Here is a 22,097-nt window from a genome sequence, read left to right as displayed (position 1 = left end):
AGCCAAGGGTGAGAGACCAGAAAAGTGAAGATTGTCAGGATTCTAGGCAGCCCTTTTCCTTCTTATCTTATGCTGAGTGAGGGAGCTACATGCAAACAACTCAGAGACTGGCAAGCACCCCTCCCCAAACTCTGGGGAGCCACGGGGCTGACCTGACTCACACCTGGATGTCTCAAGGAAAGAAGCTGCGACTGGCTGCTGCCCCAAAGGCAGAGAGAGGAGACACGGCTGCCCGACGACTTGGAACGGAGCATCCTCTCCCCTGTTTCCCACAGGCCAGATGAAGATCCTGCGGAGAGAAGACACAGGGGGTCGTCTTGGGAGAGATTCCATTCGACTGGAGAGATTCAGGATGGACTTGTTTAGAGAGGATGCTGTGGATGGAAAGTCTAAGGAGGGCGTGGAGGCTCCCCTTGGAAGGCAGGGCCAGCACAAGGGCGCTGGGCACACAGGGAGCCCGACCCCACCGTGGCCACAGGAGATTGTGCCCCCTCCCAGATTCCTTCCTCTCCCATGGGTCCGCTCTGGAGACATGAGATCTGATAGTTAGAGACAGAGAGAACAAAGCCACCGTCCTTACTTCCCCCTTGGAAGGCTGAGTAAAGACCCGACGGAGGGAAAGTTTGTGTCCTGCGTACAGCGGGGGCGTGTAAATGCCAGCTTCCCGCCTAGCCGGCGTGGGGTCATCGGCCCGAAGGAAGACTTGGACAAGAAATGAGCACTTATTCAGGGGGCTTACGTGGGGCCTCGTCCTCGGTGAGGGGAGCATGAGATGGTCCCACGCCTAGCCGTGGCCTGGTCCTTGTCCTGGCAGCAGGAGGAGAGACGGCGCTTTCCAGGCTTGGTGTCCACACTAACCGCCAGAGGAGAGGGGTCTTTTATGGGGCACGTCTAGGTGCAGCTGCGTGGGGGGGCTGCTTTCCAAGGAATGCAGGCCATTGCTCAAGACCCAGAAGGTACTTGACTTGACAACAGTTACCAAGGTGCACGAGGAATGCATGAGACTTTTACGGGAAACAGATCCTAAAGGGTCAGTATTTTCCAGCAGGGCAGCAGTTTTACGTTGGTGGAAAGGTTTACTGATGTAGGGGTAGTTAGCAGTTCGGGAGAAACAGAAGTCACAGGAGGCTTCCAGGAAATCAGGTCAAGCGCTCTAGCACAAGATCTGGTGATCAGTTACGAGATACCGGGGCTTGCACTTGTACTATTTGGAGCAGGGGAAAGAGCAGGAAGGGTTGGTGGAGAAAAAAGGCAAAGTCGTAGAAACCCAGCTTTAAATTAGGCAAGATTTTAGGGGATCACACTGGCCTGGGCTTGGTCGTGATTGCCGGGGACCAGAGAGGCTGTGGGGGGTTGACTCCGTCCCCCACAAAAGACCTGCTCAAGCCTTACTCTGCGTTCCTGTGGGAGTGAACCCACTTGTAACTAGGACTACGGAGATGTTGCTATTGCTTAAGGGTGAGCGCCTGTGTGAATAAGATCTTTGAAGATCCTGTCTTGGATGAGGCTACATTGAATCGGGGGCGGGGGTAGGTCTCAATGCATACGACTGGAAGCCTTACAGTCAGGGAAACTTGGATGCCAGAAGTCAGAAGAAGCCAGAGAGGAGAGCGCTCACTGCGTGAGGCAGGGCTGCAATTCCCAGAATGCTACCCACTCTGGGAGATGAGCTGGCCTTGCCCACGTCTTCTTTTGGGATTTTGAGCTTCCACACAGTGAAGCAATAAATGCTCATTGTTTAAATCAACCCATTGTGTGATATTTTTCATAGCAGCTCTAGCAAACTAAGCTATGAAACTTACTTGAAATTTCATTGAGGGAAGAGAAAAATGATTTAACATAGCATGGAGAAAAGAGAGTGCTATGAAGAATTCAGTATTTTTTTTTTACCTGCCCCTTTCTGAGTCAAGCTTGTTTATTAAAATGATTAGATATTGGGAAGGGAATAAAAGGGCAGTGACCTCTTTGACTGGCCTCTTTCTCTTAGTGTCCTGCAATTTCTCTTCCATTGCCAGCAACAGAATCAAACTATTTTGCATTTCCAATGTTGACAGACCTCCAAAATAAGAGATAAGCATAAAGAATAAAATAAAAGTCACCTATATGTCTGCTTCTTCAAGATAACATCTGTCAACATTTTTGCAAGTAGTTTTTCAGATGTTACTGCAGGATAGTAAAGATGCTTTCTGTTGCCTCAGAGAAGTACCCTGTTTTTGAAAAAGTGGTGCTAGAAACACCCATGCAGGATTTAATAATAGTCAAGCTGGATCCATCATCATCCATTACCTGTAGTTTGTATAAGTGGCTAGTGGTTTAGTAGAGTGAAAAACCATTTGCAGGAAATTCTTAGGCGTGGAGGGCACAGCATTGTTTTTCCCTTAGCTCTCCATAGCAGGAAACAGGACGGTGCGTTCTTCCCGTAGGCCAGGTGTGAGTGTCCCCAAGAGGGTCACTCATTCATAAAAGCCGGGGCAGTGGGCAATAGGGGACCTCCAAGGGTGCATGTGGGCTGTGGGTTTGCCTGGCCATGGGAACTTGCCCTGTTCCTGGATCAGAGCACCAGAGGGTTCTTGGGTGAAACACGGGTCCCTAGCAGACCTGGGTCTGCAGGAGTTTGGGGGTTCATGAGCAGAAGGACAGGAGGCTGGCTGGTGATGCTCCTGACGGTGGGCAGGGGCGGTGAAAGCAGCCTGCACGTGCACCTCCTGCTCGGGGAAGGATATTTGCATCTCCTGTGTCAGTGGAACTAGGGAGTGGAGCTGCTCTACCAGGGTGCCCCACCCAACCCCACCCAAGGGACTGTGGGTGTACCCCTGAAGGACAGGAGCTGACAGCAGAGGTGAGGGAATGATGCGGAGGGAGATCCCCATGGGGTATCCCTGCAGAACCCACCAGGGAGCTGCCTTAGCAGTCAAGAGAGAACCTCACCCAGCACCAGCAAATAAAATAGCTTTGCCCCTCTTTCCTCTTAGCCTAGAAGAGCCAGCGACATGGGGGGATGTTGGGGCAAGAAGGTGAAAGAGCCCCAGTGTCGGTCCTGGAGCGGAGCATCATGCCCAGGAAGGAAGCGGCTTTTATTGTGTGTGAAATGAGAGTTTTGATTTAGACTGACTGAGTTTCCATACTCATTTCTCATTTCTGAAAGTGACTAGATGTGGCCAAGGGATGGGAAAGGGAGATCTGTGGATCATCTTAAAAGGCAGTGATGGGAGAATAATAAAACTGTTAGCAGATTGTACCATTGGAGTGCAGATTCCACGATATATGCGGCATGTGCGTAATGAGTCCTTATACAAAGAGTATACTCTATATTGTGTTTCATGTCTCTCATTTGACTTAACAATATACTGTGCTCATTTTTCCATATAAGTATACTTCTACCACTTCATTGCTAATGCCTAATGGAGTCATTTATTTAATTTCCTAAGAGTAATTGGGTATTTAGAAGGATTCTTTTTTTATCCAACTTAAAAGCTCTGTCTCCAATCAGCAGCCATCACACCAAAATCTCATAGAAATTAGGAACAAAATATGGATATTAATTTATAATATTTTTATTTAATATATTCTTGCATTTTCTAACTACTTCAATTACATATGAGCCATAAATAAGAGGTATAATTTGTACACATGAAGAAACAAAATTATAATTATTTGCAGTGATACGTTTGTAACCTATGTATCCAAAGATTATCAAAGAAAAGTAACTGGAATTAATCAAGAGGCTTCAGTCTAATACAAGATAAATTTACTTACGTGAATGGGTTTTCTATATAACATATATAACCGGTTAAATAGCACTCTAGAAAAAGATCCCATTCACAAGAGGGATATTAAAATGTTTGAAAATAACATATATCAAGAACTCTGAAAAATGTTATAAAATTTTACTATATTTTGCCAAAAATTAATGGAGAAATATATTTCTGGGTGAGACTGCTTAATATATTAAAAATATGTGATAATACAGGCATATGAAAAGATGCTCAAGAGCCTTTGTCATTAGGGAGTTGCAAATCAAAACCACAATGAGATAACACCACACATATTAGAAAGACTGAAACCCCCCAAACTGGCAACACCAGTTGCTGGCAAGAATATGAAACTACAGGAATGCTCATTCACTGCTGGCAGAAATGCAAAATGGTTCTACAGGTTTGGAAGACAGTTTGTCAGTTTGTTACAAAGTTAAACGTAGTCTTAACTGAATGATACAGAAATTGAGCTCCTAGGTTTTTACTCACTGATTTGGAAATTTACGTCCAAAGAAAAACTCTCACATAAAGATTCTATCAGTTTTGTTTATAATCACCAGAAACTGTAAGCAGTAAATGTATAAATCGCTAGGTGAATGGATAAACAAATTTTGGTAGTCCATACAATGGAATATTATCCAGCATGAAAAAGAAGTTAGCAAAAGACCTTGAATAAGAGGGGGAAAGGTGAAGACAAATACAGTTAAAAGACTTCAGAATGAGTCAGGAGGTCATCAGAGGGGTCACACTTAGGCACATGTCAGCAGGATCTCAGAGACAGCCAAAGCAGATACAACCCCAGGTCGTGGTGCTCCTGAGGGGTACAGAGACACCCATGCCCTCAGGGCTTGGCAGAAGGCTCTGGAGTTTGGTGCCTTGCCAGTGGGTCCTACTTTGGAGTTTGTGCTCTCGAGTGACAAGAGTTGGACTCAGATGTGACTTCTCTACACATACCCCTTCTGTCCCTTCTGTGGTTGGCCCTGGGGTTGGTGTATGCACGGGAGACTTGAGTCTCTGACCTGTCCATGTGCAAGCTGGGCCCTGAGCCTCAGCGGTGTTGAAGCACCAACTCTTCCATTCACTGGACTTACTCAGGTCAGTTGACAGGGAGGTGAGGATGGACAACCACCACACCGAGGAACCAAGAGAGCCTACAACTGTGGGCAGGAGAGTCCCATCCACTAGCTGTGTGGGATCGAAGCCCCTTCTCATTTGAGAGGTGACTCCACCAGGCATCACCACCTCAGGGTCCTCAGGATAGAGGAATAAAATATGGACTAGAGTGAACTTACTGGTGTTCTACTATAGAATTATTGGGCCTCTAGCAATGGAAGAAATTATATCATTGATGTGGAGACAGTGGCCACAGGAGTTGCTGAAGACAGGAAGAGGGAAAAGGAAGTGTGATATGGGGGCATTTTCAGGACTTGGAGTTGTCCTGAATAATATTGCAGGGATAGATCAGGACATTATATATCCTGCCACAACCCGTTGAATGGACTGGGGGAGAGTGTAAACTATAATCCATGCTGTGTAGCAGTGCTCCAAAATGTATTCATCAATTGCAATGATGTACCACACTAACAAAAGAAGTTGTTGATGTGGGAAAAGTGAGGGGGGGGTATGGGGAATGGGGCATATGAGAAGCTCCTATATATTACATGAAAGATTTATTTTTATTTATCTCCCCTCTTGCGGCTTGCTTGCTATCTGCTCTCTGTCCATTCGCTGCACATTCTTCTGTTTCTGCTTGTCTCCCTTTGTTGCGTTATCTTGCTGTGCCAGCTCTCCGCAGCGCACAGGCCATCAGCTTTCTGAGGTGCACGGACCGGCTTGCCTTCACAAGGAGGCCCCAGGACGCGAACCCAGGGCCTCCCATATGGTAGACGGGAGCCCAATTGATTGAGCCACTGCTGCTTTTCCTCCTGTATTTTTTAATGTAACATTTTGTGTAATCTATATATCTTTTAAAAATAAATAAAAAGTATATTTTAAAAAAGACAACAGAGGAGAGGAACTGGAAAATTAAAAATAATAAACTAAAATAAATAAGAAAAAAAAAAAGAAATTAGTTACCAAACTACAAAAAGACTTGGGTAAATCTTGAATGCATATTGCTAAGTGAAAGAAACCAGTCTGAAAAGGCTACATACTGTATAATTCCAATTATACAACATTCTGGAAAAGGCAAATCTATAAAAACAATAAAAAGATCAGAGATTGCCAGGAGTTTGACGGGAGTGGTTGAATAGTTGAAGCACAGATATTCTAAGTTGTAAAACTACTCTGCATGATTCTCTAATGGTGGATACATGACATTAGCCAATTGTCAAAACCTATGCAACTATGCAACAAAGAAAGCACCTTAATATATTAAAGTTTCAAAAAATAATTTAGGAGGTCTGGGGATCGTAGGATGGCATGCAGAATGTGACAAAACCATCTAAGTGTATTCCAAATGTATGAGCAACTCTGAAGTAGTTTCCCATAGGGATACACGTACACAAGTGTACTCAAACTCAACAAGTAGTAACTGAATAGCAGATGGTGGGAGCCAGGTTTCCCACTGTTGGGGGGGAAGGTTACAGTTAAGCAAGGGAAGGAGACCAGAATGATATGTGTATTAATAAGTAACAGTTGGAAGTATCAGTCTCAACATAGATTTATCTTAATACAGATTCAGAGGATATTTATAGAAATATAAATATGTAGGTATATGCATGCACACATGCGTTAGGTACAGCATCTGCTTCCTTGCTCTGTCAGCCGAGAGGACCTAGAAGCAACAATACCCTAGCAGCCATGAACACAGTTAGTGCCCAAATCTTGGTTTCTAATGCCATTCTCCAACCAAAGGGACCAGGGCTCTTTTGGGAGAAATGTCTGATTCTAGACTAGGGCAAGAACTATACGACATGACCTGGAACATTTCATAGTGCCAGAAAGTAAGAAAGTGCTGAAATAAGCAAAGAACCCCACAATGCTGGGGTACATCGGTAAGGACACAGGCCAGCTGAGGGAGCTCCCATTGGCCAAAACGGGGGCAGGTGACCAGCAGAATGATTAATGTAATGTTGGATTATATCCCAAAGCACAAAATAAATATCCACGAGTCCATTCTGATGTAAATAAATGATTGATAAATAGTGAATAATAATGGACAAATCTCTCAATCAGAAGCATTCCAAATACGCTTGCCCCAGGGAGGGGGAGTGTACCTCTCCACTCCCCGTGTGAGAGCGGCGCATAGTGACTTCCTTTCAGAGTCCACTATGGAAAACAGGTGGAAAAGTAGAGTAACTTTTCAGTGGAGAAGCCTGACAATCACAACCCCAGCCAGGAGATAAAGGTAAACCTCAGTGGTTTTAACTGTGGTGACAGCGTGTACTCTCAATATGATGTGATGAGAATGGCATTTGCCTCTGTGGTCTTTCTCCCAAAGGGTACATAGTCCCAGTATGACCACGAGAAAAACACCAGACAAATCCCAACGGAGGGGCACTCTACAAAGTACCCGGCCAGTCCTCAAAACTGTTAAGGTCATCCAAAACAAGGCAACTCTGAGAAACTGTCACAGCTAAGTGGGGTCTAAAGAGACATGATGACTAAATACAACATGGTATATTGACTGGGATCTTAGCAAAGAAAAAGGACATTATATAAAAATGAATACCTTCTGAATAAAGTATAGAATTTTGTTAATAATAATGAAACATTATTCATTGTATTTGTGAATTCTCTGTACTACCATTGTGATTTTTCAGGAATCTAAAACTGTTCTAAAGTAAAAAAGTTTATCTAAAAATATGTTAATTCTTCCTTAGCCAATTTACTAACTTTAATGTAATTCAAAATTCCCAGTGGAATTTTTTTCCAAAATGAAAATTTGATTATAAAAGCAAAGAAGATAAAGAAGAAAGAAGAGCTAAGCAAATTTCAGAAAAGATAAGCCGGGGGTTGAATTTCTATAATCGATATTAAAATGCATAAAGTCATGTGGTTCTGATGCAAGAACATATTGATGAACTGGAATGCTTGACCCAGAAACAGTCTTGAGGGCTTGTAAAATTTTGAAACCTATATGAAGGTAGCAACTCTGACAGATTAACGAAGGAAAGGATTGCCTTTTTGCAATTAAAATGTGTTTGTATCAAGACGAATCAGACATGCAGTTGTATGAAAAACAGCCTATTTCATTCTTTTTAAAAATTTTTGACCTTGGGTGCAGGAGATTAATAGATCACATTCTTCAGGGCCCACACTCATCACCATCCCTGCAAGGCTCTTTCTGGTTTTATTTCATTTGCCTTTGTCCTTGATCGTTCCTCTCACCTTCCTTTCCCCACCAGCACTCAATCCAATGTGTTCAGTTTATGTCTTTAGAAATGAAAGCCTATGATAGCTAAAAACTGGAAATAACCCAGATGTTCTTCAATAGGTGAATGGTTAAGGAAACTAGTATGTATACCATGGAATACAAACAATAAAAAAGAACCCACTGTTTATAGACACAACAAATTGGATGACTATCCAGAGAATTATGCTAAGTTAAAAAATCCAAACCCAAATGACAAAATTAAAGAAATGAACAACAGAAAAAAAAATGCAAACATTTCTGAAAAATACATGGAGTTGCTTTATACATACGTTTTAAACTTAGTTAAATCGCAGTATCCAGTAGGTCTAATTTTATTTCTTCCCCTTTTTCACCCAGAACATATTTTTTAAACTTTTAAATTGGAGAGTTTTAGGCTTATAGAAAATAGAGTTCCCATTTAACCCCCTCACACATATAGTTTTCTGTGTTATTAACACTTTGCATTAGTGTGGGGCCTTTGTTACAATTGATGAAATAATAGTTTTATAATTATACTATTAAAGATAGTCTATGGTTTATATTAGAGTTCACTGTGCTGTATAGTCTTATGGTTTTTAAAAAATTTTATTCTGTTTGTAGATGTATATAATTTTAGGTTGTCTCTCTATATTGATACAACCTAAAATTTCCCTTTTAACCACATTCAAATATATACTTCAGTAGAGTTAATTACATTCATAGTTTTGTGCTCTCAGCACCATCCATTACTAAAACTTTTCCATCACCGCAACAGAAATTCTGTACCAATTAAAAATTAACTCCCCATTCCCTGCCCCCACCCTGGCCCCTGGTAACCTGTATAGTTTTGGACTCTATGAACTTGCTTTTTCTATTTATTTCATATCAGTGAGATCATACAATAGTTGTCTTTTGTGTCTAGTTTAATTCACGCAACATGATGTTTTCAAGATTCGTCCATGTTGTAGTGTGTATCATGACTTCACTCCACTTTATGGCTGAGTAACATTCCATTGTATGGAAAGACCCCATTGTGTTTTTCCATTCATCTGTTGTTGGACACCTGGGTTGCTGACATCTTTTGGCAATTGTGAATAATGCTGCTATGAGCATCGGTGTGCAAATATCTGTTTGAGCCTTTGCTTTCAATTCTTTTTGGTATATACCTAGAAGTGGAATTGCCAGGTCATATGGTTATTCTATATTTAACATTCTGAGGAACCACCGAACTGTTTCCCACAGAGGCTGCCCATTTTACATTCCTACCAACAATGCACGAGTATTCCTAATTCTCCATGCACTCTCCAACACTTGTTATTTTCTATCTTTTAAATGATAGCCATTCTCCTGGGTGTGAAATAGTATCTCGTGGTTTTGATAGCATTTCCCAAATAGTTAATGATGTCAAACATCTTGTCATGTGCTTTTTGGTCATTTGTATATCTTCTCTGGAGAAATGGCTATTCTAGTCTTTTGCCCATGTTTAAGTCTTGGTTGTCTTTTTATTCTTGAGTTGTAGGATTTCTTTATATATTAAACCCTTATTGGATATGTGGTTTCCAAATATTTCTCCCATTCTATAGCTTGTCTTTTTCCTTTCATAAGGAAGTCCTTTGAAGGCCTCATTTATCTACTTTTTCTTTCACTGCTTATGCTTTTGGTGTAAAGTCTAAGAAACCATTGCCTAACACAAAATTTCCTGAAGATGCTTCTTTATGATTTCTTCTAGAAGTTTTATCATTTTCATTTTTATTTTAGGTCTTTGGTCCATTTTGGGTTAATGTTTGTATATGGCATGAGGTAGGGGTCCACTTTCATTCTTTTGCACAGGGATATCCAGTTTTCCCAGCATTATTTGTTGAAGAGACTATTCTTTCCCCCATTGAGTGCACTTGGCACCCTTGTCAAAAATCAGATGCATGGATTTAACTCTGGACTCTCAATTCTATTCCATTAGTATATATGTCTATCCTTATGCTAGTGCCATACTGTTTTAATTACTGTAGCTTTGTTGTAAGTTTTGAAATCAGGAAGCAGGAGTCTTCCGCTTTGTTCTTTTTCAAGATTGTCTTGGCTATTCAGGGTGCCTGGCAATCTCATATGAATTTGGGGATCAGCTTTTCCATTTCTTAAAAGAAGCCTGATTGGATATTGATAGGGATTGCCTTTAATTTGTTTGCTTTAGGCAGAATTGACATCTTAATGATATTGTCTTTCAATCCATGAATATGGGATGTCTTCCATTTATTTAGGTCTTCTTTAATTTCTTTCAGCAATGTTTTTGCAATTTTCAGTGTACAAGTCTTTCATATCATTGACTAAATTAATTCCTAGGTATTTTAGTCTTTTGGATGTTATTGTAAATGGAAATATTTATTAAATTCCTTTTCAGAAGTTCATTACTGGAGTATAGGAACCCAACTAACTTCTGCATTATGATTTTTTATCCTGCATCTTTGCTAAATTTGTTTATTAGTTCTAGTAGCTTACTTGTGGGTGCTTTGGGGTTTTCTATATACAGGATCATGTCATCTGTGAGCAGACATAATTTGACTTCTTCCTTTCCAATTTGGATGCCTTTTATTTCTTTCTCTTGCCTGATTGTTCTGGTTAGAAATTCCAGTACAATGTTGAATAACAATGGTGACAGTGGGCATCCATGTCTTGTTCCTGATCTTAGGGGGAAAGCTTTCATTCACCATGAGTATATTTGCTGTGGGTTTTTCATAAATGCCCTTTATCATGTTGAGAAGTTCCCTTCTACACCTAGTTTTCCAAATGTTTTTATCATGAAAGGATGTTGAATTTTGTCAAATGACTTTACTGACCATTTGAGATGATCACTGTTAATGTGATTTATTATGCTGCTTGATTTTCTTATGTTGAACCATTCTTACATTCCTGGAATAAATATTACTCTGTCATGGTGTATAATTCTTTTAATATACTGTTGGATTTGGTTTGCCAATATCTTGTTGAGGTTTTTTGCATCAATGTTCATAAGGGATATTGGCCTGTAATTTTTTTGTGTGCTGTTTTTATCTGGCTTTGTATCAGGGTAATGCTGGCTTCTTTGAATGAGTTACAATGTAATCCCTCCTCTTCTATTTTTGGAAGAGTTTATAAGTTTGGAAGCATTGGTGCTAAATCTTCTTGGAATGTATAGCAGAATTAAGCCATGAAACCATCTGGTCCTAGACTTTTCTGTGTTGGGAGGTTTTTGGATGCTGATTCAATCTCTTTACTTGTTATAGGTCTGTTGAATTTTCCTTCTGCTATTTATTTATAGCTTTATTCCATTGTATACAATACTTTGTATGTTTCAATGTTTTAAAATTTATTAAGATTTGATTTCTGGCCTAACAACATGTGGTCTATTCTGGAAAATGTTCCATGTGCTCTTAAGAAGAAGGTATATTCTGCTGCTGTTCAGTGGAGTGTCTAATTAGCTTATAGTACTGTTGAATTCTATTTCCTTGTTGATCATCTGTCTTGATGTTCAATATATATTATTAAAAGTGGTATATTGAAGTCTTCTACTATTAATATAGAACTATTTCTCCCTTCAAATCTGTTGATATTTGCTTCATTTATTTTGAGACTCTCATGTTGTATCCACTTATATTTATAATTGTTATGCCTTCTTTTAGCCTATAGTAACTTTTATCCCTTGTAACAATTTTTGACTTAAAGTCTGTTTCATCTGACATTAGTATATCAACCCCAACTCTCTTCTGTTACTTGCATAGTATATATTTTTCCATCCTTTCACTTTCAAAATACTCATGTCTTTGAATTTAAGGTGAATTTCTTATAAATAGCATATAGTTAGGTCATGCATTTTTTATCCATTCTGCCCATTGCTGCCTTTTGGCTAGAGAGTTTAATCCATTTACATTTATAATAACTATTGACTTTCTTAGCAATTATTTTCTTTTTTGATAAAGCTTTTTAAAAAAGATTTATTTCTTCCCCCACCCCTTGTTGTTTGCCCTCAGTCTGCTCTCTGTGTCTGTTCTTTGTGTGCTCTTCTTTTTTTGGGTAGGCACTGGGAACCAAACCCTGGACCTCCCATGTAGGAGGGAGGCACCCAATCACTTGAGTCACTTCCACTCCCTGCTTATTGGGTCTCTAATTGTGTTTCCTCATTATGTCTCTTCGTTGTCTCATCTCATTGAACCTTTCCACTGTGTCAGCTCACCATGCCAGCCCCTCGTGTCAGCTTGCTGTCTTGCTCTTCTTTATCAGGCACCAGGAACCAAACCCCAGACCACCCATGTAGTATGCGGGCACCCCACTGCTTGAACCACATCTGCTTCCCAGCAACTGTTTTCTTTCAGCACTTTAAATATTTCTTCCCACGCCTTCTATGATTCATGATGAGAATTGGCACTTAATCTTATTGGGATTTCCTTGTACATAGCATGTTGGTTTTCTCTTGCAGCTTTCAAAAATCTGTTTTTGTCCTCGGCATTTGACATTTTGGCTACTCTGTATCTGGGCATGGTTCTTTTCAAATTTATCTTGTTTGGGGTTTGTAGGACTTCTTGAATGTGCACAATCATGTATTTCATTAAATTTGAGAAGTTTTCTGCTATTTTTTTCTCTGAATATTTCTTCTGCCCCTTTATCTCTTTCTTCTCCTCCTGGGACTCCAGTAATGTACATATTAGTATGCTTGATGGTGTCCCACAGGTCTCAGGCTCTGTTCACCTTTTAAAATTCTTTTTTATTTCTCTTCCTCACCCTGAATCATTTGAAATATCTTATCCTCAAATTTTCTGATTCTTTCTTCCACCAGCTCCAATCTGCTGCTGAAACCCTCTAGGGAATATTTCATTTCAATTATTGTAGTCGTCAACTCCAGTATTTCTGTTTGGTTCCTTTTTTAAAAAATTTCTGTATCTTTATTGAGATTCTTCTATTGTTCCTTTATTGTTTTCCTAATATCCTTTAGTTCTTTCTCTGTGTTTTTTTTTTTTTTTAATCTCCTTGAGCATAGTGAGGATCGTTTTCTTGAAGTCTTTTCTGCTATTTCCAAATTCTGGTATTCATTACTGATGGTTTCTGGATTTTATCTTGTTCATTTGGATGAGCCATCTCCTGTTTCTGTGTTTATCTTGGAATCTTTCATTGCACATTGTACATTTTAATATTTTAAAATCTTAACTCTGGGATTTAGTCCTTGAGCTGTCTGTTCCTCAAGTTCCTTAAGTTTGTATCCAACTAGTGATAAGATTTCCTTGAGTGTTAGGAGCTTACAAAATCAAGCATATGTAGAAACACCTTTCTCAGTCACTGCAAATTGGCTTGCATTGACTGGTGCTCTCCTTCAGAGATTAGCCCTCTCATCAAGAAGATCAGCCTGAGGCAAATGTGAAGTGTAAGGTCCTCTCTGTAGGTTATGATTCTCCCTGTTGTTCTAGTTCAGTCTTTCAGGATGCAATCTGATACATTGGCACAAACATACCAATATGCCTGTATGCACATATGGGTGATTTACTTTTGCTGGATCAAGGTCAGGGACCCATAATGGGGGTGCAGGTTTACTCCACACTTTAATACCAGGGATGGGGTGGGGTAGAGTCCAGCAAGGGTACCGTGAAATCCTCCTGTTTCCAAAAGCTGTGCTTTCTTGATTTAGCACTTGCCTAGTTACTGAAATTTCTGGGATTCTGAGAAAGATATATTTTCCAGTTTCTACTAGTTGTTCAAAGATTCTGTGGGGCTACAGAACCCCAGGTTATCTTATGCTGCCATCTTGGTGACTGGAAGTCACAACTCTGTGATGAAAATGATAGCCACTGAGTATATTCTTCTAATGGAGAGTACAAGGCATGGTACTATATAGCATAGTGAGTCCTGTGGTGGAAGATGGACAGTGGTTAACAGAACAAATATGAGAATGTTCTTTCATGAACTATAACAAATATGTAATACCAAATCAAGGGTTTTAATAATAGGGTAGTTTGGGGGGAAAATACACCAAATGTAAGATATGGACTATGGTTAGTAATTTTTTGACAAAGCTATTTTATAATTTGTAACAAATTTTTCACAACAATGCAAAGGGTTAGTGGTGGGGGAATATATGGGAGCCTTGTATTATGTTATGCCTGTTTGTTTTCTAAGTTCACAACTCTTACTGTTCTCATTATTTATGTTTGTGTATGAATGATATACCTCAATAACATTTTTTAATGAAAAAAAAAGTATATGTTTTGAGATCTATTCCTTTTGCTGTGCGTTCTTCTACTCTAATGCTTTGGACAGCTGCATAGTTTTCCAGCATACACCTCCACCGTGTTTATTTACCCACTGCCCTAGCAATGAGTAACTAAGTTGCCTCAATCTTCCCAGTCTCATGAATACATGGCGAACTAATATCATCATCATTCTTCTGTGCATGGCTTTCACTAGGGTTAATACTCAAGATGGTGTGTTGCTGAGTTATAGAGCCACTCACTCTTAATTTTACTAAGTATCACTGTTTCGTTCTTCAGAATGACTAATTCTAGCCAGTAGTGTATGAGGATTACCACTGCCTATATTCTCTCCAACATTTGTATTTTCTAATGTTCTCTATCTTTTCATATAATGAATATGTGGTTGCATCTCATTGATGCAAGATTGTAATTTAATAAATGAAAAGATTAATCATTGTTCTCTCTTTGTGTTAACTATTCCAGTTCCTCTTCAGTGGATGGTCCATTCATATTTTTTTTATCATTCTCCTCTTGGTTTCCCTGTCCTTTTCTCATTGATTTGAAAAAGTTTCCGAAGTATTCTAGATTCATTCCATTGTATAACTGTTGATGTTTTGCCTTACTTGGCAGGATATGCAAAGGGTCCAGCCACCTTCTACTCAGTATTGCCTTGCCCAATCTCCCTACCCCTTTTCTGAAACTCAGTCACCATCAATTGCCCTGGGGATTTTCTAAAGTTTTAGTGTTGGTTTGACAAATCCATCAGCCTCCTTCTAGCTTTGGTGGCATCTCCAAGGCTGTCTTTGGGAGCAGCAGCCACCATGCTAATTTGACATCTTGTCTAGAACTAGAAGATAATGTGCCACATGCCAATTTTACAGGGAAAAATTTGGGTGGGGAGGAAATCATTTAAGTACTCTTAATATATGTGTATTGAAAGTGTATTCAAGTGCTTTTTTTTAAAAAAAGGGAAAACATGTAATTATTGTGTTTGCTATATCTAGCAGCTGAAAGCTGCTCTTCTTATTTTCTTCAAGTCCTTATCATTTTCTTGGTTGGTGGCAGAACAAATTACTACTTGGCAGCCCTTACATAATTCCTATAATGTTAAATAGAACCCAGTGTCACAGCAATAACTCAACTGTTTTTTCACCATGGGCTATGGAACTGATGGATTTAAATATGAATGGTTACAGGAGTAACCCAAACTGTATCTCCCATCTACGGAGTGTCCCATGGCTCCTTATTTTTGTGAAGAAATCTACAAATAGGAAATGAAGCTGTGTCTTCCTTGTAAAGTTTTCCATTGCCGTGATCCATCAGAATCTCTGGGGGGTGGGACCCCGGTAACTGTTTTGCAAAGGTCTTTGGGTGATTTCAAGGACAATGAAAGTTGAGAACCAGTACCAACTTAGATGACTGGTTTTTAAACCTGGTTGCACATTGGCACCACCTGAAAAATTATAACAGGGTCTGAGTCCCACTTCCAGATATTCTAATTTCATTGGTATGGAATAGAGTTTGGGTGCTGGGACTTTTAGAGCTCTACGTGCGATTCTAATGTACAGCAAAGTTTAAGGACCCCTGTGTTAAAATGTATTAATTCCTTTCATGCCTCACATCTTTCACATCACTGTGTTCTTTAATTAAATTTTTACCTTATTTGTAAGTATCCCCCAAGTAGTCATTATTTATTTTTTGTACAGAAGGCTTACTTAGGTTTTTACACATGTTTATCGACTTTTTATTCATCATTGCTTCTAGCCTCTCATGCCTTTGGAATTCCATTGTTTTCTTCATGTCAGCATCCTTTATAAATTCTTTCAGCAAGTTCCTTATTATGTGGTTATAAATTCTCTCTGTTGTCGTTTTTAGCTCTCTACTGATGGTTTGGCGGGCTGTGGAATTCTGAATTGACAGTTATCTTCTCTCAGTACTCTGAAGGTATTGTTACTGTGCCTTGTTTCCTCCATTGCTGCCAATAAGAAATCTTTGTCAGTCTATTATTTGTTTTTAGATAATATTTTTTTGGTCAGGTTGCTTTTAAACTTTTTCTTTTTGCCTTTTGTTTTCTGGCATTTTCACTTGTGCAATATTTGGGTGTAAATTTATTTTACTTACCCTAGTTCCAATATTTGATTCTTCCGTCTGAGCATTCAAGTCTTACCTCAGGTCCAGAACACTTTTGGCTCTGTTCTCTGAGGATTCCTTGTTCTCCCTCCAGAACTCCTCTTAGAGGTATGTTGGATCCTTTCAGTTCTTCCTTTGTCTCTTAACCTCTGTTTCACATTTTCCATTTCTTTGTCTATCCCTCTGTAGTCTTCTTGAATTCTTTAGATATTTTGTGCTTTCTTTACACTAGGCAAATTCCATTTAACTTACTTCTAGCAGTGGTATTTACATTATTTTTTTAAACAAGTCGTTTTATTGATACATATTTCAAAGCATACAATTCATCTAAAGTGTACAATCAATGGTAATCACTTCAGTCATTATTAGAACATTTTCATTATTTCAATAATAATAATAAATAAAAACTGGCAAACAAGAAACTTCTTCAACTCTCAATCTCTCTGTGCTTCCCGTTATACATAACTGCTCTTTCTGTCTATTCTTGCACAATTATTTATTTATTAAGCAGTTTTATTGAGATATATTCACATACCATATGATCTATCCAAAGTGTATAATCAATGGCTTTAGTATAATCATAATGTTGAACATTCATTACCACAAAAAATTTTAGAACAATTTCATTGCATCATTCTAAAATCCAAGTTTTTGTTTGCTTTCATATTTCCATGGTTTTGCTTATGCTTTATAGTTCTTATTTGATATCATAAATAATTTTAAACATATTCACTTTACACTTCAGACTAATTTATTATTTCAATTTATTGGTAAGCTTATCCTTACTTTCTTTTTCAGTTGACTCTCCCAGTACTAATTTCATTATCTTTTGAGTAAGAGTCCATATTGTGTAAAGAAAGACACTGAAATATTTATGATCAAAATGGCATGATACCTAGGGTTTTCTTCAAAACAATCCAGTGTTGAGGGAGTGAGCAAGGGTATAGGTGAAGTAAGACTAGCCTTGTGATGTGTAGTTTTCAGTTATGGGCTCATGTTCACTAAGGACTTTGAGATTTTGTGTCCTATGTTGTGGGAGTATTTCTAGAGGAATTTTTTTTGTCTGTTTGTTTTCTTCTGCTAGCCAGCCTGATTAATTTCATAGTGCTGGGTGAGATTTTTACAAATTGATATCTTGGCTTTCGGATTTCTGTAACGTGTGGTTAGTATACATGGAGACACCACAAAATGTTTAGGAGCCTAGAATTTTTTCCCCATAGCCTAAGCAGACCTAAGCTTCTTTGTCACTTCTCTGAGATGCTAGGAAGAATCACTTCAGTTTCTCCAGAGTCCTAGCTTTTAACTGAAGTCCCAGTTCTAGCTCCCAAATATGGGGATACAAGTCAAGTCTCCATTCTAGAGAAGCCATTAAAACCCGTACCTCTGGGAAGCAGACTTGGCCCAGTGGTTAGGGCGTCTGCCTACCACATGGGAGGTCCACGGTTCAAACCCCGGGCCTCCTTGACCCGTGTGGAGCTGGCCCATGTGCAGTGCTGAAGCGCACAAGGAGTGCCATGCCATGGAGGGGGTGTCCCCTGCATAGGAGAGCCCCATGCGCAAGGAGCACGCCCCATAAGGAGAGCCGCCCAGCATGAAAGAAAGTGCGGCCTGCCCAAGAATGGCGCCACACACACGGAGAGCTGACACAGCAAGATGACGCAACAAAAAGAAACACAGATTCCCAGTGTCACTGATAAGGATAGAAGCGGTCACAGAAGAATGCACAGCGAAGGGACACAGAGAGCAGACAACTGGGGAGAGGGAGGGGAGAGAAATAAATAAAAAATAAATCTTAAACAAACGAACAAACAAAAAAACCCGTACCTCTATCCTCTAAAATTTATTTCTGATCCAATATTTAGGAGGGTCACCATGAGATCAATTATTTTATTAATGATGCACAGGATTTCCTTTTTTTGTCTTTCAAGCTTATCTCTATAGTTATACATTTTCCAACATTACTGTGTATGGATGTGTGTGTGGGAAGGGTGCCTACATCAGCTCATTCTGCCATGCTGTTGGTTATTGCTGGTATATAGGATGTTATTTGTCATTTTGCATTTAAATTTGTACATAAAGACCATTCTTAGCTTTCTTATTGTCAAGTTTTTCAGAATGACAATATCACTTCTATATACTTAAAAAATGGCAATATTTTAAATGTTTACCATGTGCCACATATTTTACATCTGTTATTTCAATTTATCGTCACAAAATATGTACAACTTGGATGCCATTACTAATCTCTATTGTTCACCTGAATAAATTAAGGCTTAGGATAATTAAGTGACTTGCCCAAGATGATATACAGTGGGTGATAGTGCTGGATTTATGACCCAGGCATCATCCTAAACTTTGCACAGTTAACTCCTACACTATTGTATCTCCCTAGATGATAATGATACATGTTTGCTTTAAAAGAAATTTATCCACAGGATGGAGGAATATAATATGGATTAGAGTGGATTTACTGATATTCTATTCCTGAACTATTGTGATTAGTAATTGAAGAAAATGTGGCATTGGTGTGGAGAAAGTGGCCATGGTGGCTGCTGGGTATGGGGAATGGGAGGAAGAGATGAGATGTGGAGGCGTTTTCGGGACTTGGAGTTGTCCTGGGTGGTGCTGCAGGGACAGTTACCGGATATTGTATGTCCTCCCATGGCCCACTGGATGGAACGTGGGAGAGTGTGGGCTATGGTGTGGACCATTGACCATGAGGTGCAACGATGCTCAGAGATGTATTCACCAAATGCAATGCATGTCTCATGATGATGGAGGAGAATGTTGCTATGGGGGGAGGAGTGGGGTGAGGGAGGTGGGGTGTATATGGGACCTCATATATTTTTAATGTAATATTAAAAAAATGAATAAAGACAAAAAAAAGAAATTTATACCTTTTTTCCTTATGTTGATTGAAGTGGCTGAAAGTTCCAGAATAATAATCTCCAGTACGAACCTGAGGGATAGGCAGCTGGTTCACACCCAGTATCCAGGCACTCCTCTATTTCAGTGGAAACCACGGGACTAGAGTTGGCCAATGAGACTGGAGTGAAAGCATAATGGAGACAATGTGTTTCCGATGGAGAAGGGCTACCAAACGTTTACTAACCTTTGCACGAGTGAGAAGTAAAACCTTGACTGAATTAAGTCACAGATTTGGTGAAGGAGGGGTTCTGTTGTGACAGAATTAACTAATATACTTCTTTCCAACCACATTCTTCCATCTCTGCAATACTTTTACCTGTTATTTTGAAGAGAAAATAGAAACCAATAGATGGACATTCCATTGACAAATATGCAGACTTATCTCTGTCTGCATATATCTTCTCCTTCCTTACCATAAACCCAATAAAGCATCCCTGCCACCCAAGCTTCTCACATGACTTCTTCTTTTTCTCAAAACCTGATTTTCTTCTCTCTCATGCCTATTCAATCCATTTCTCTTAACAGGATCATCTTCTTTTTTATTATTTTTATTTTACAAACAAACACTTCCCCTTTCCCTAGTAACCTCTAATGTGCTTTCCATCTATCCAAATTTGCTATTCCTAGTCATCTTTTCTAAGTGCTATCATACAAGTTCTGTCCTTAAACATCTTGCTTATTTCACTGTGCATAATGTTTTCAAGTTTCTTCTTTGTTGCAGGATGTCTCATAACTTCATTCTTTCTTATGGCTGAATAATGTTCCATCATGTGTATATGCCACATTATGGACACTAGGGTTGTTTCTACTTTTCGGCTATTGTAAATAATACCACATCTGTTTGAGACCACGTTTTCACTTTCTTTGGGTGTATACCTAGAGGTGGAATTGCTGGATCATATGGTAATTTGATATTTAACTTTTTGAGGAACCTCCATATTGCTTTCCACAGTGGCTGCACCATTTTACATTGCCACCAACAATGCATTACACTTCTGATTTCTCTGCGTCCTCTCCAACACTTGTTATTTTCTGCTTTTTAAAAGAATAGCCATCCTTGTGTGAAATGTTGTATCATTTAGGTTTGGTTTGCGTTTTCCTAATGGCTAATGATCTCTTCATTTCTTTTGTTTTAGTTAAACATTCTCATCATGGTTACTTTCTTAAAGAAAAGAGTCCTTATGTTTTCGTGATCCATTCTGAAATACTAGTTGGTGCGAAAATGATTGCAGTTTTGCATTGTTGAAATTTGCCATTTGATACTGGCATACATTCTTTTTTTTTTTTAAGATTTATTTTATTTATTTCTCTCCCCTTTCCCCTTCCCCCAGTCGTCTGTTCTTTGTGTCCATTTGTTGCGTGTTCTTGTTTTTGTCTGCTTCTGTTGTTGTCAGTAGCATGGGAACCTGTGTTTCTTTTTGTTGTGTCATCTTGCTGCGTCAACTCTCTCTGTGTGCGGCGCCATTCCTGGGCAGGTTGCACTTTCTTTAGCATTGGGCGGCATGGCACAGCACTCCTTGCACGCATCAGCACTGCACATGGGCCAGCTCCGCACGGGTCAAGGAGGCCCGGGGTTTGAACTGCGGACCTCCCATGTGGTAGACGGATGCCCTATCCACTGGGCCAAGTCCGCTTCCCACATTCTTAAATAAATGTGGTTATGTGATACATCATTTTAATGTGCATTCTCACTTTGTTTTTTTTGCTAATGACTTATTACTTGCTAATTACTTTTTATTATTTTAGACAATGAAAATGATATTAGACAAAAAGCAAATTCGAGCAATTTTCTTGTTTGAGTTCAAAATGGGTTGTAAAGCAGTGGAGATAACTCACAACATCGACAACGTATTTGACCAGGAACTGCTAACGAATGCACAGTGCAGTGGTGATTCAAGAAGTTTTGCGATTATTCCAAAGCAGAGGGGGAGGCAAGATGGCGGCTGAGTGAACTTCCCGGTTACTAGCTCCTGGGGGGAATCGGCTGGGAGGCGTTGGAGACTCTTTGGGACTGGCTGTTTCGGGATTTTTCCTGGTCCGGAGGTGTCTGGACATCGATTTGGAGGGAAGGTAACAGAGAGGATCCATCTGTGAAATATACACGGAGATCCCAGCTACGTGTGGAGGACTCCCTCCTTGGGTAGGCGGAGCTGAGGCAGCTAGCACCGCGGCGGGTGGAGGGCGGGAGAGCCGAGCCGCGCTGCGCCGCGGCGGCGGGCGGTGGGCGGGGAAGCCGAGTCCGGCCGAGCCCAGCTGAGCCGCGGCGGGCGGGGGGGCCGAGCCCAGCCACGCCGTGCCGGGCGGCGGGCAGGGGACTGGAGCCCAGCTGAGCCCAGCCGAGCCTGGTGGCGGGGTTTCTGTTCTTTGTTTATTTTTTATTTTTTTTTATTTTTTATTTTTTATTTTTTTTTTTTGTTGTTGTTCTTGTTGTTCTTTTTTTTTTTTTTTCAATCCTCTCTTTCTTGTCCCCAACTTCTTATACTATTTTACCTTAACAATACAATAGGTCCTACAGGAAATACCTCACATTTGCTGGGTTTCCTCACCCTCCACTGCCTCATTTCTCTGTGAATAGATTTAGCCTATCTACACTATCCCCTTTCCCCTACAACTTGATATCCTCCACCATCTGCTATCTCTCCTATATTCCATCTCCCTTTCTTTGATCCACAAAGTGTCTAACTCTTAATTTCTAATACCTTTGTTTAGTTTTCCATCTGGTATTCGTCCCTGAAACTATTA

This window comes from Dasypus novemcinctus, chromosome 26, assembly GCF_030445035.2.
Source record: "Dasypus novemcinctus isolate mDasNov1 chromosome 26, mDasNov1.1.hap2, whole genome shotgun sequence".
NCBI lineage: Eukaryota > Metazoa > Chordata > Mammalia > Cingulata > Dasypodidae > Dasypus > Dasypus novemcinctus.
Note: the sequence above shows the minus strand (reverse complement) of the source record.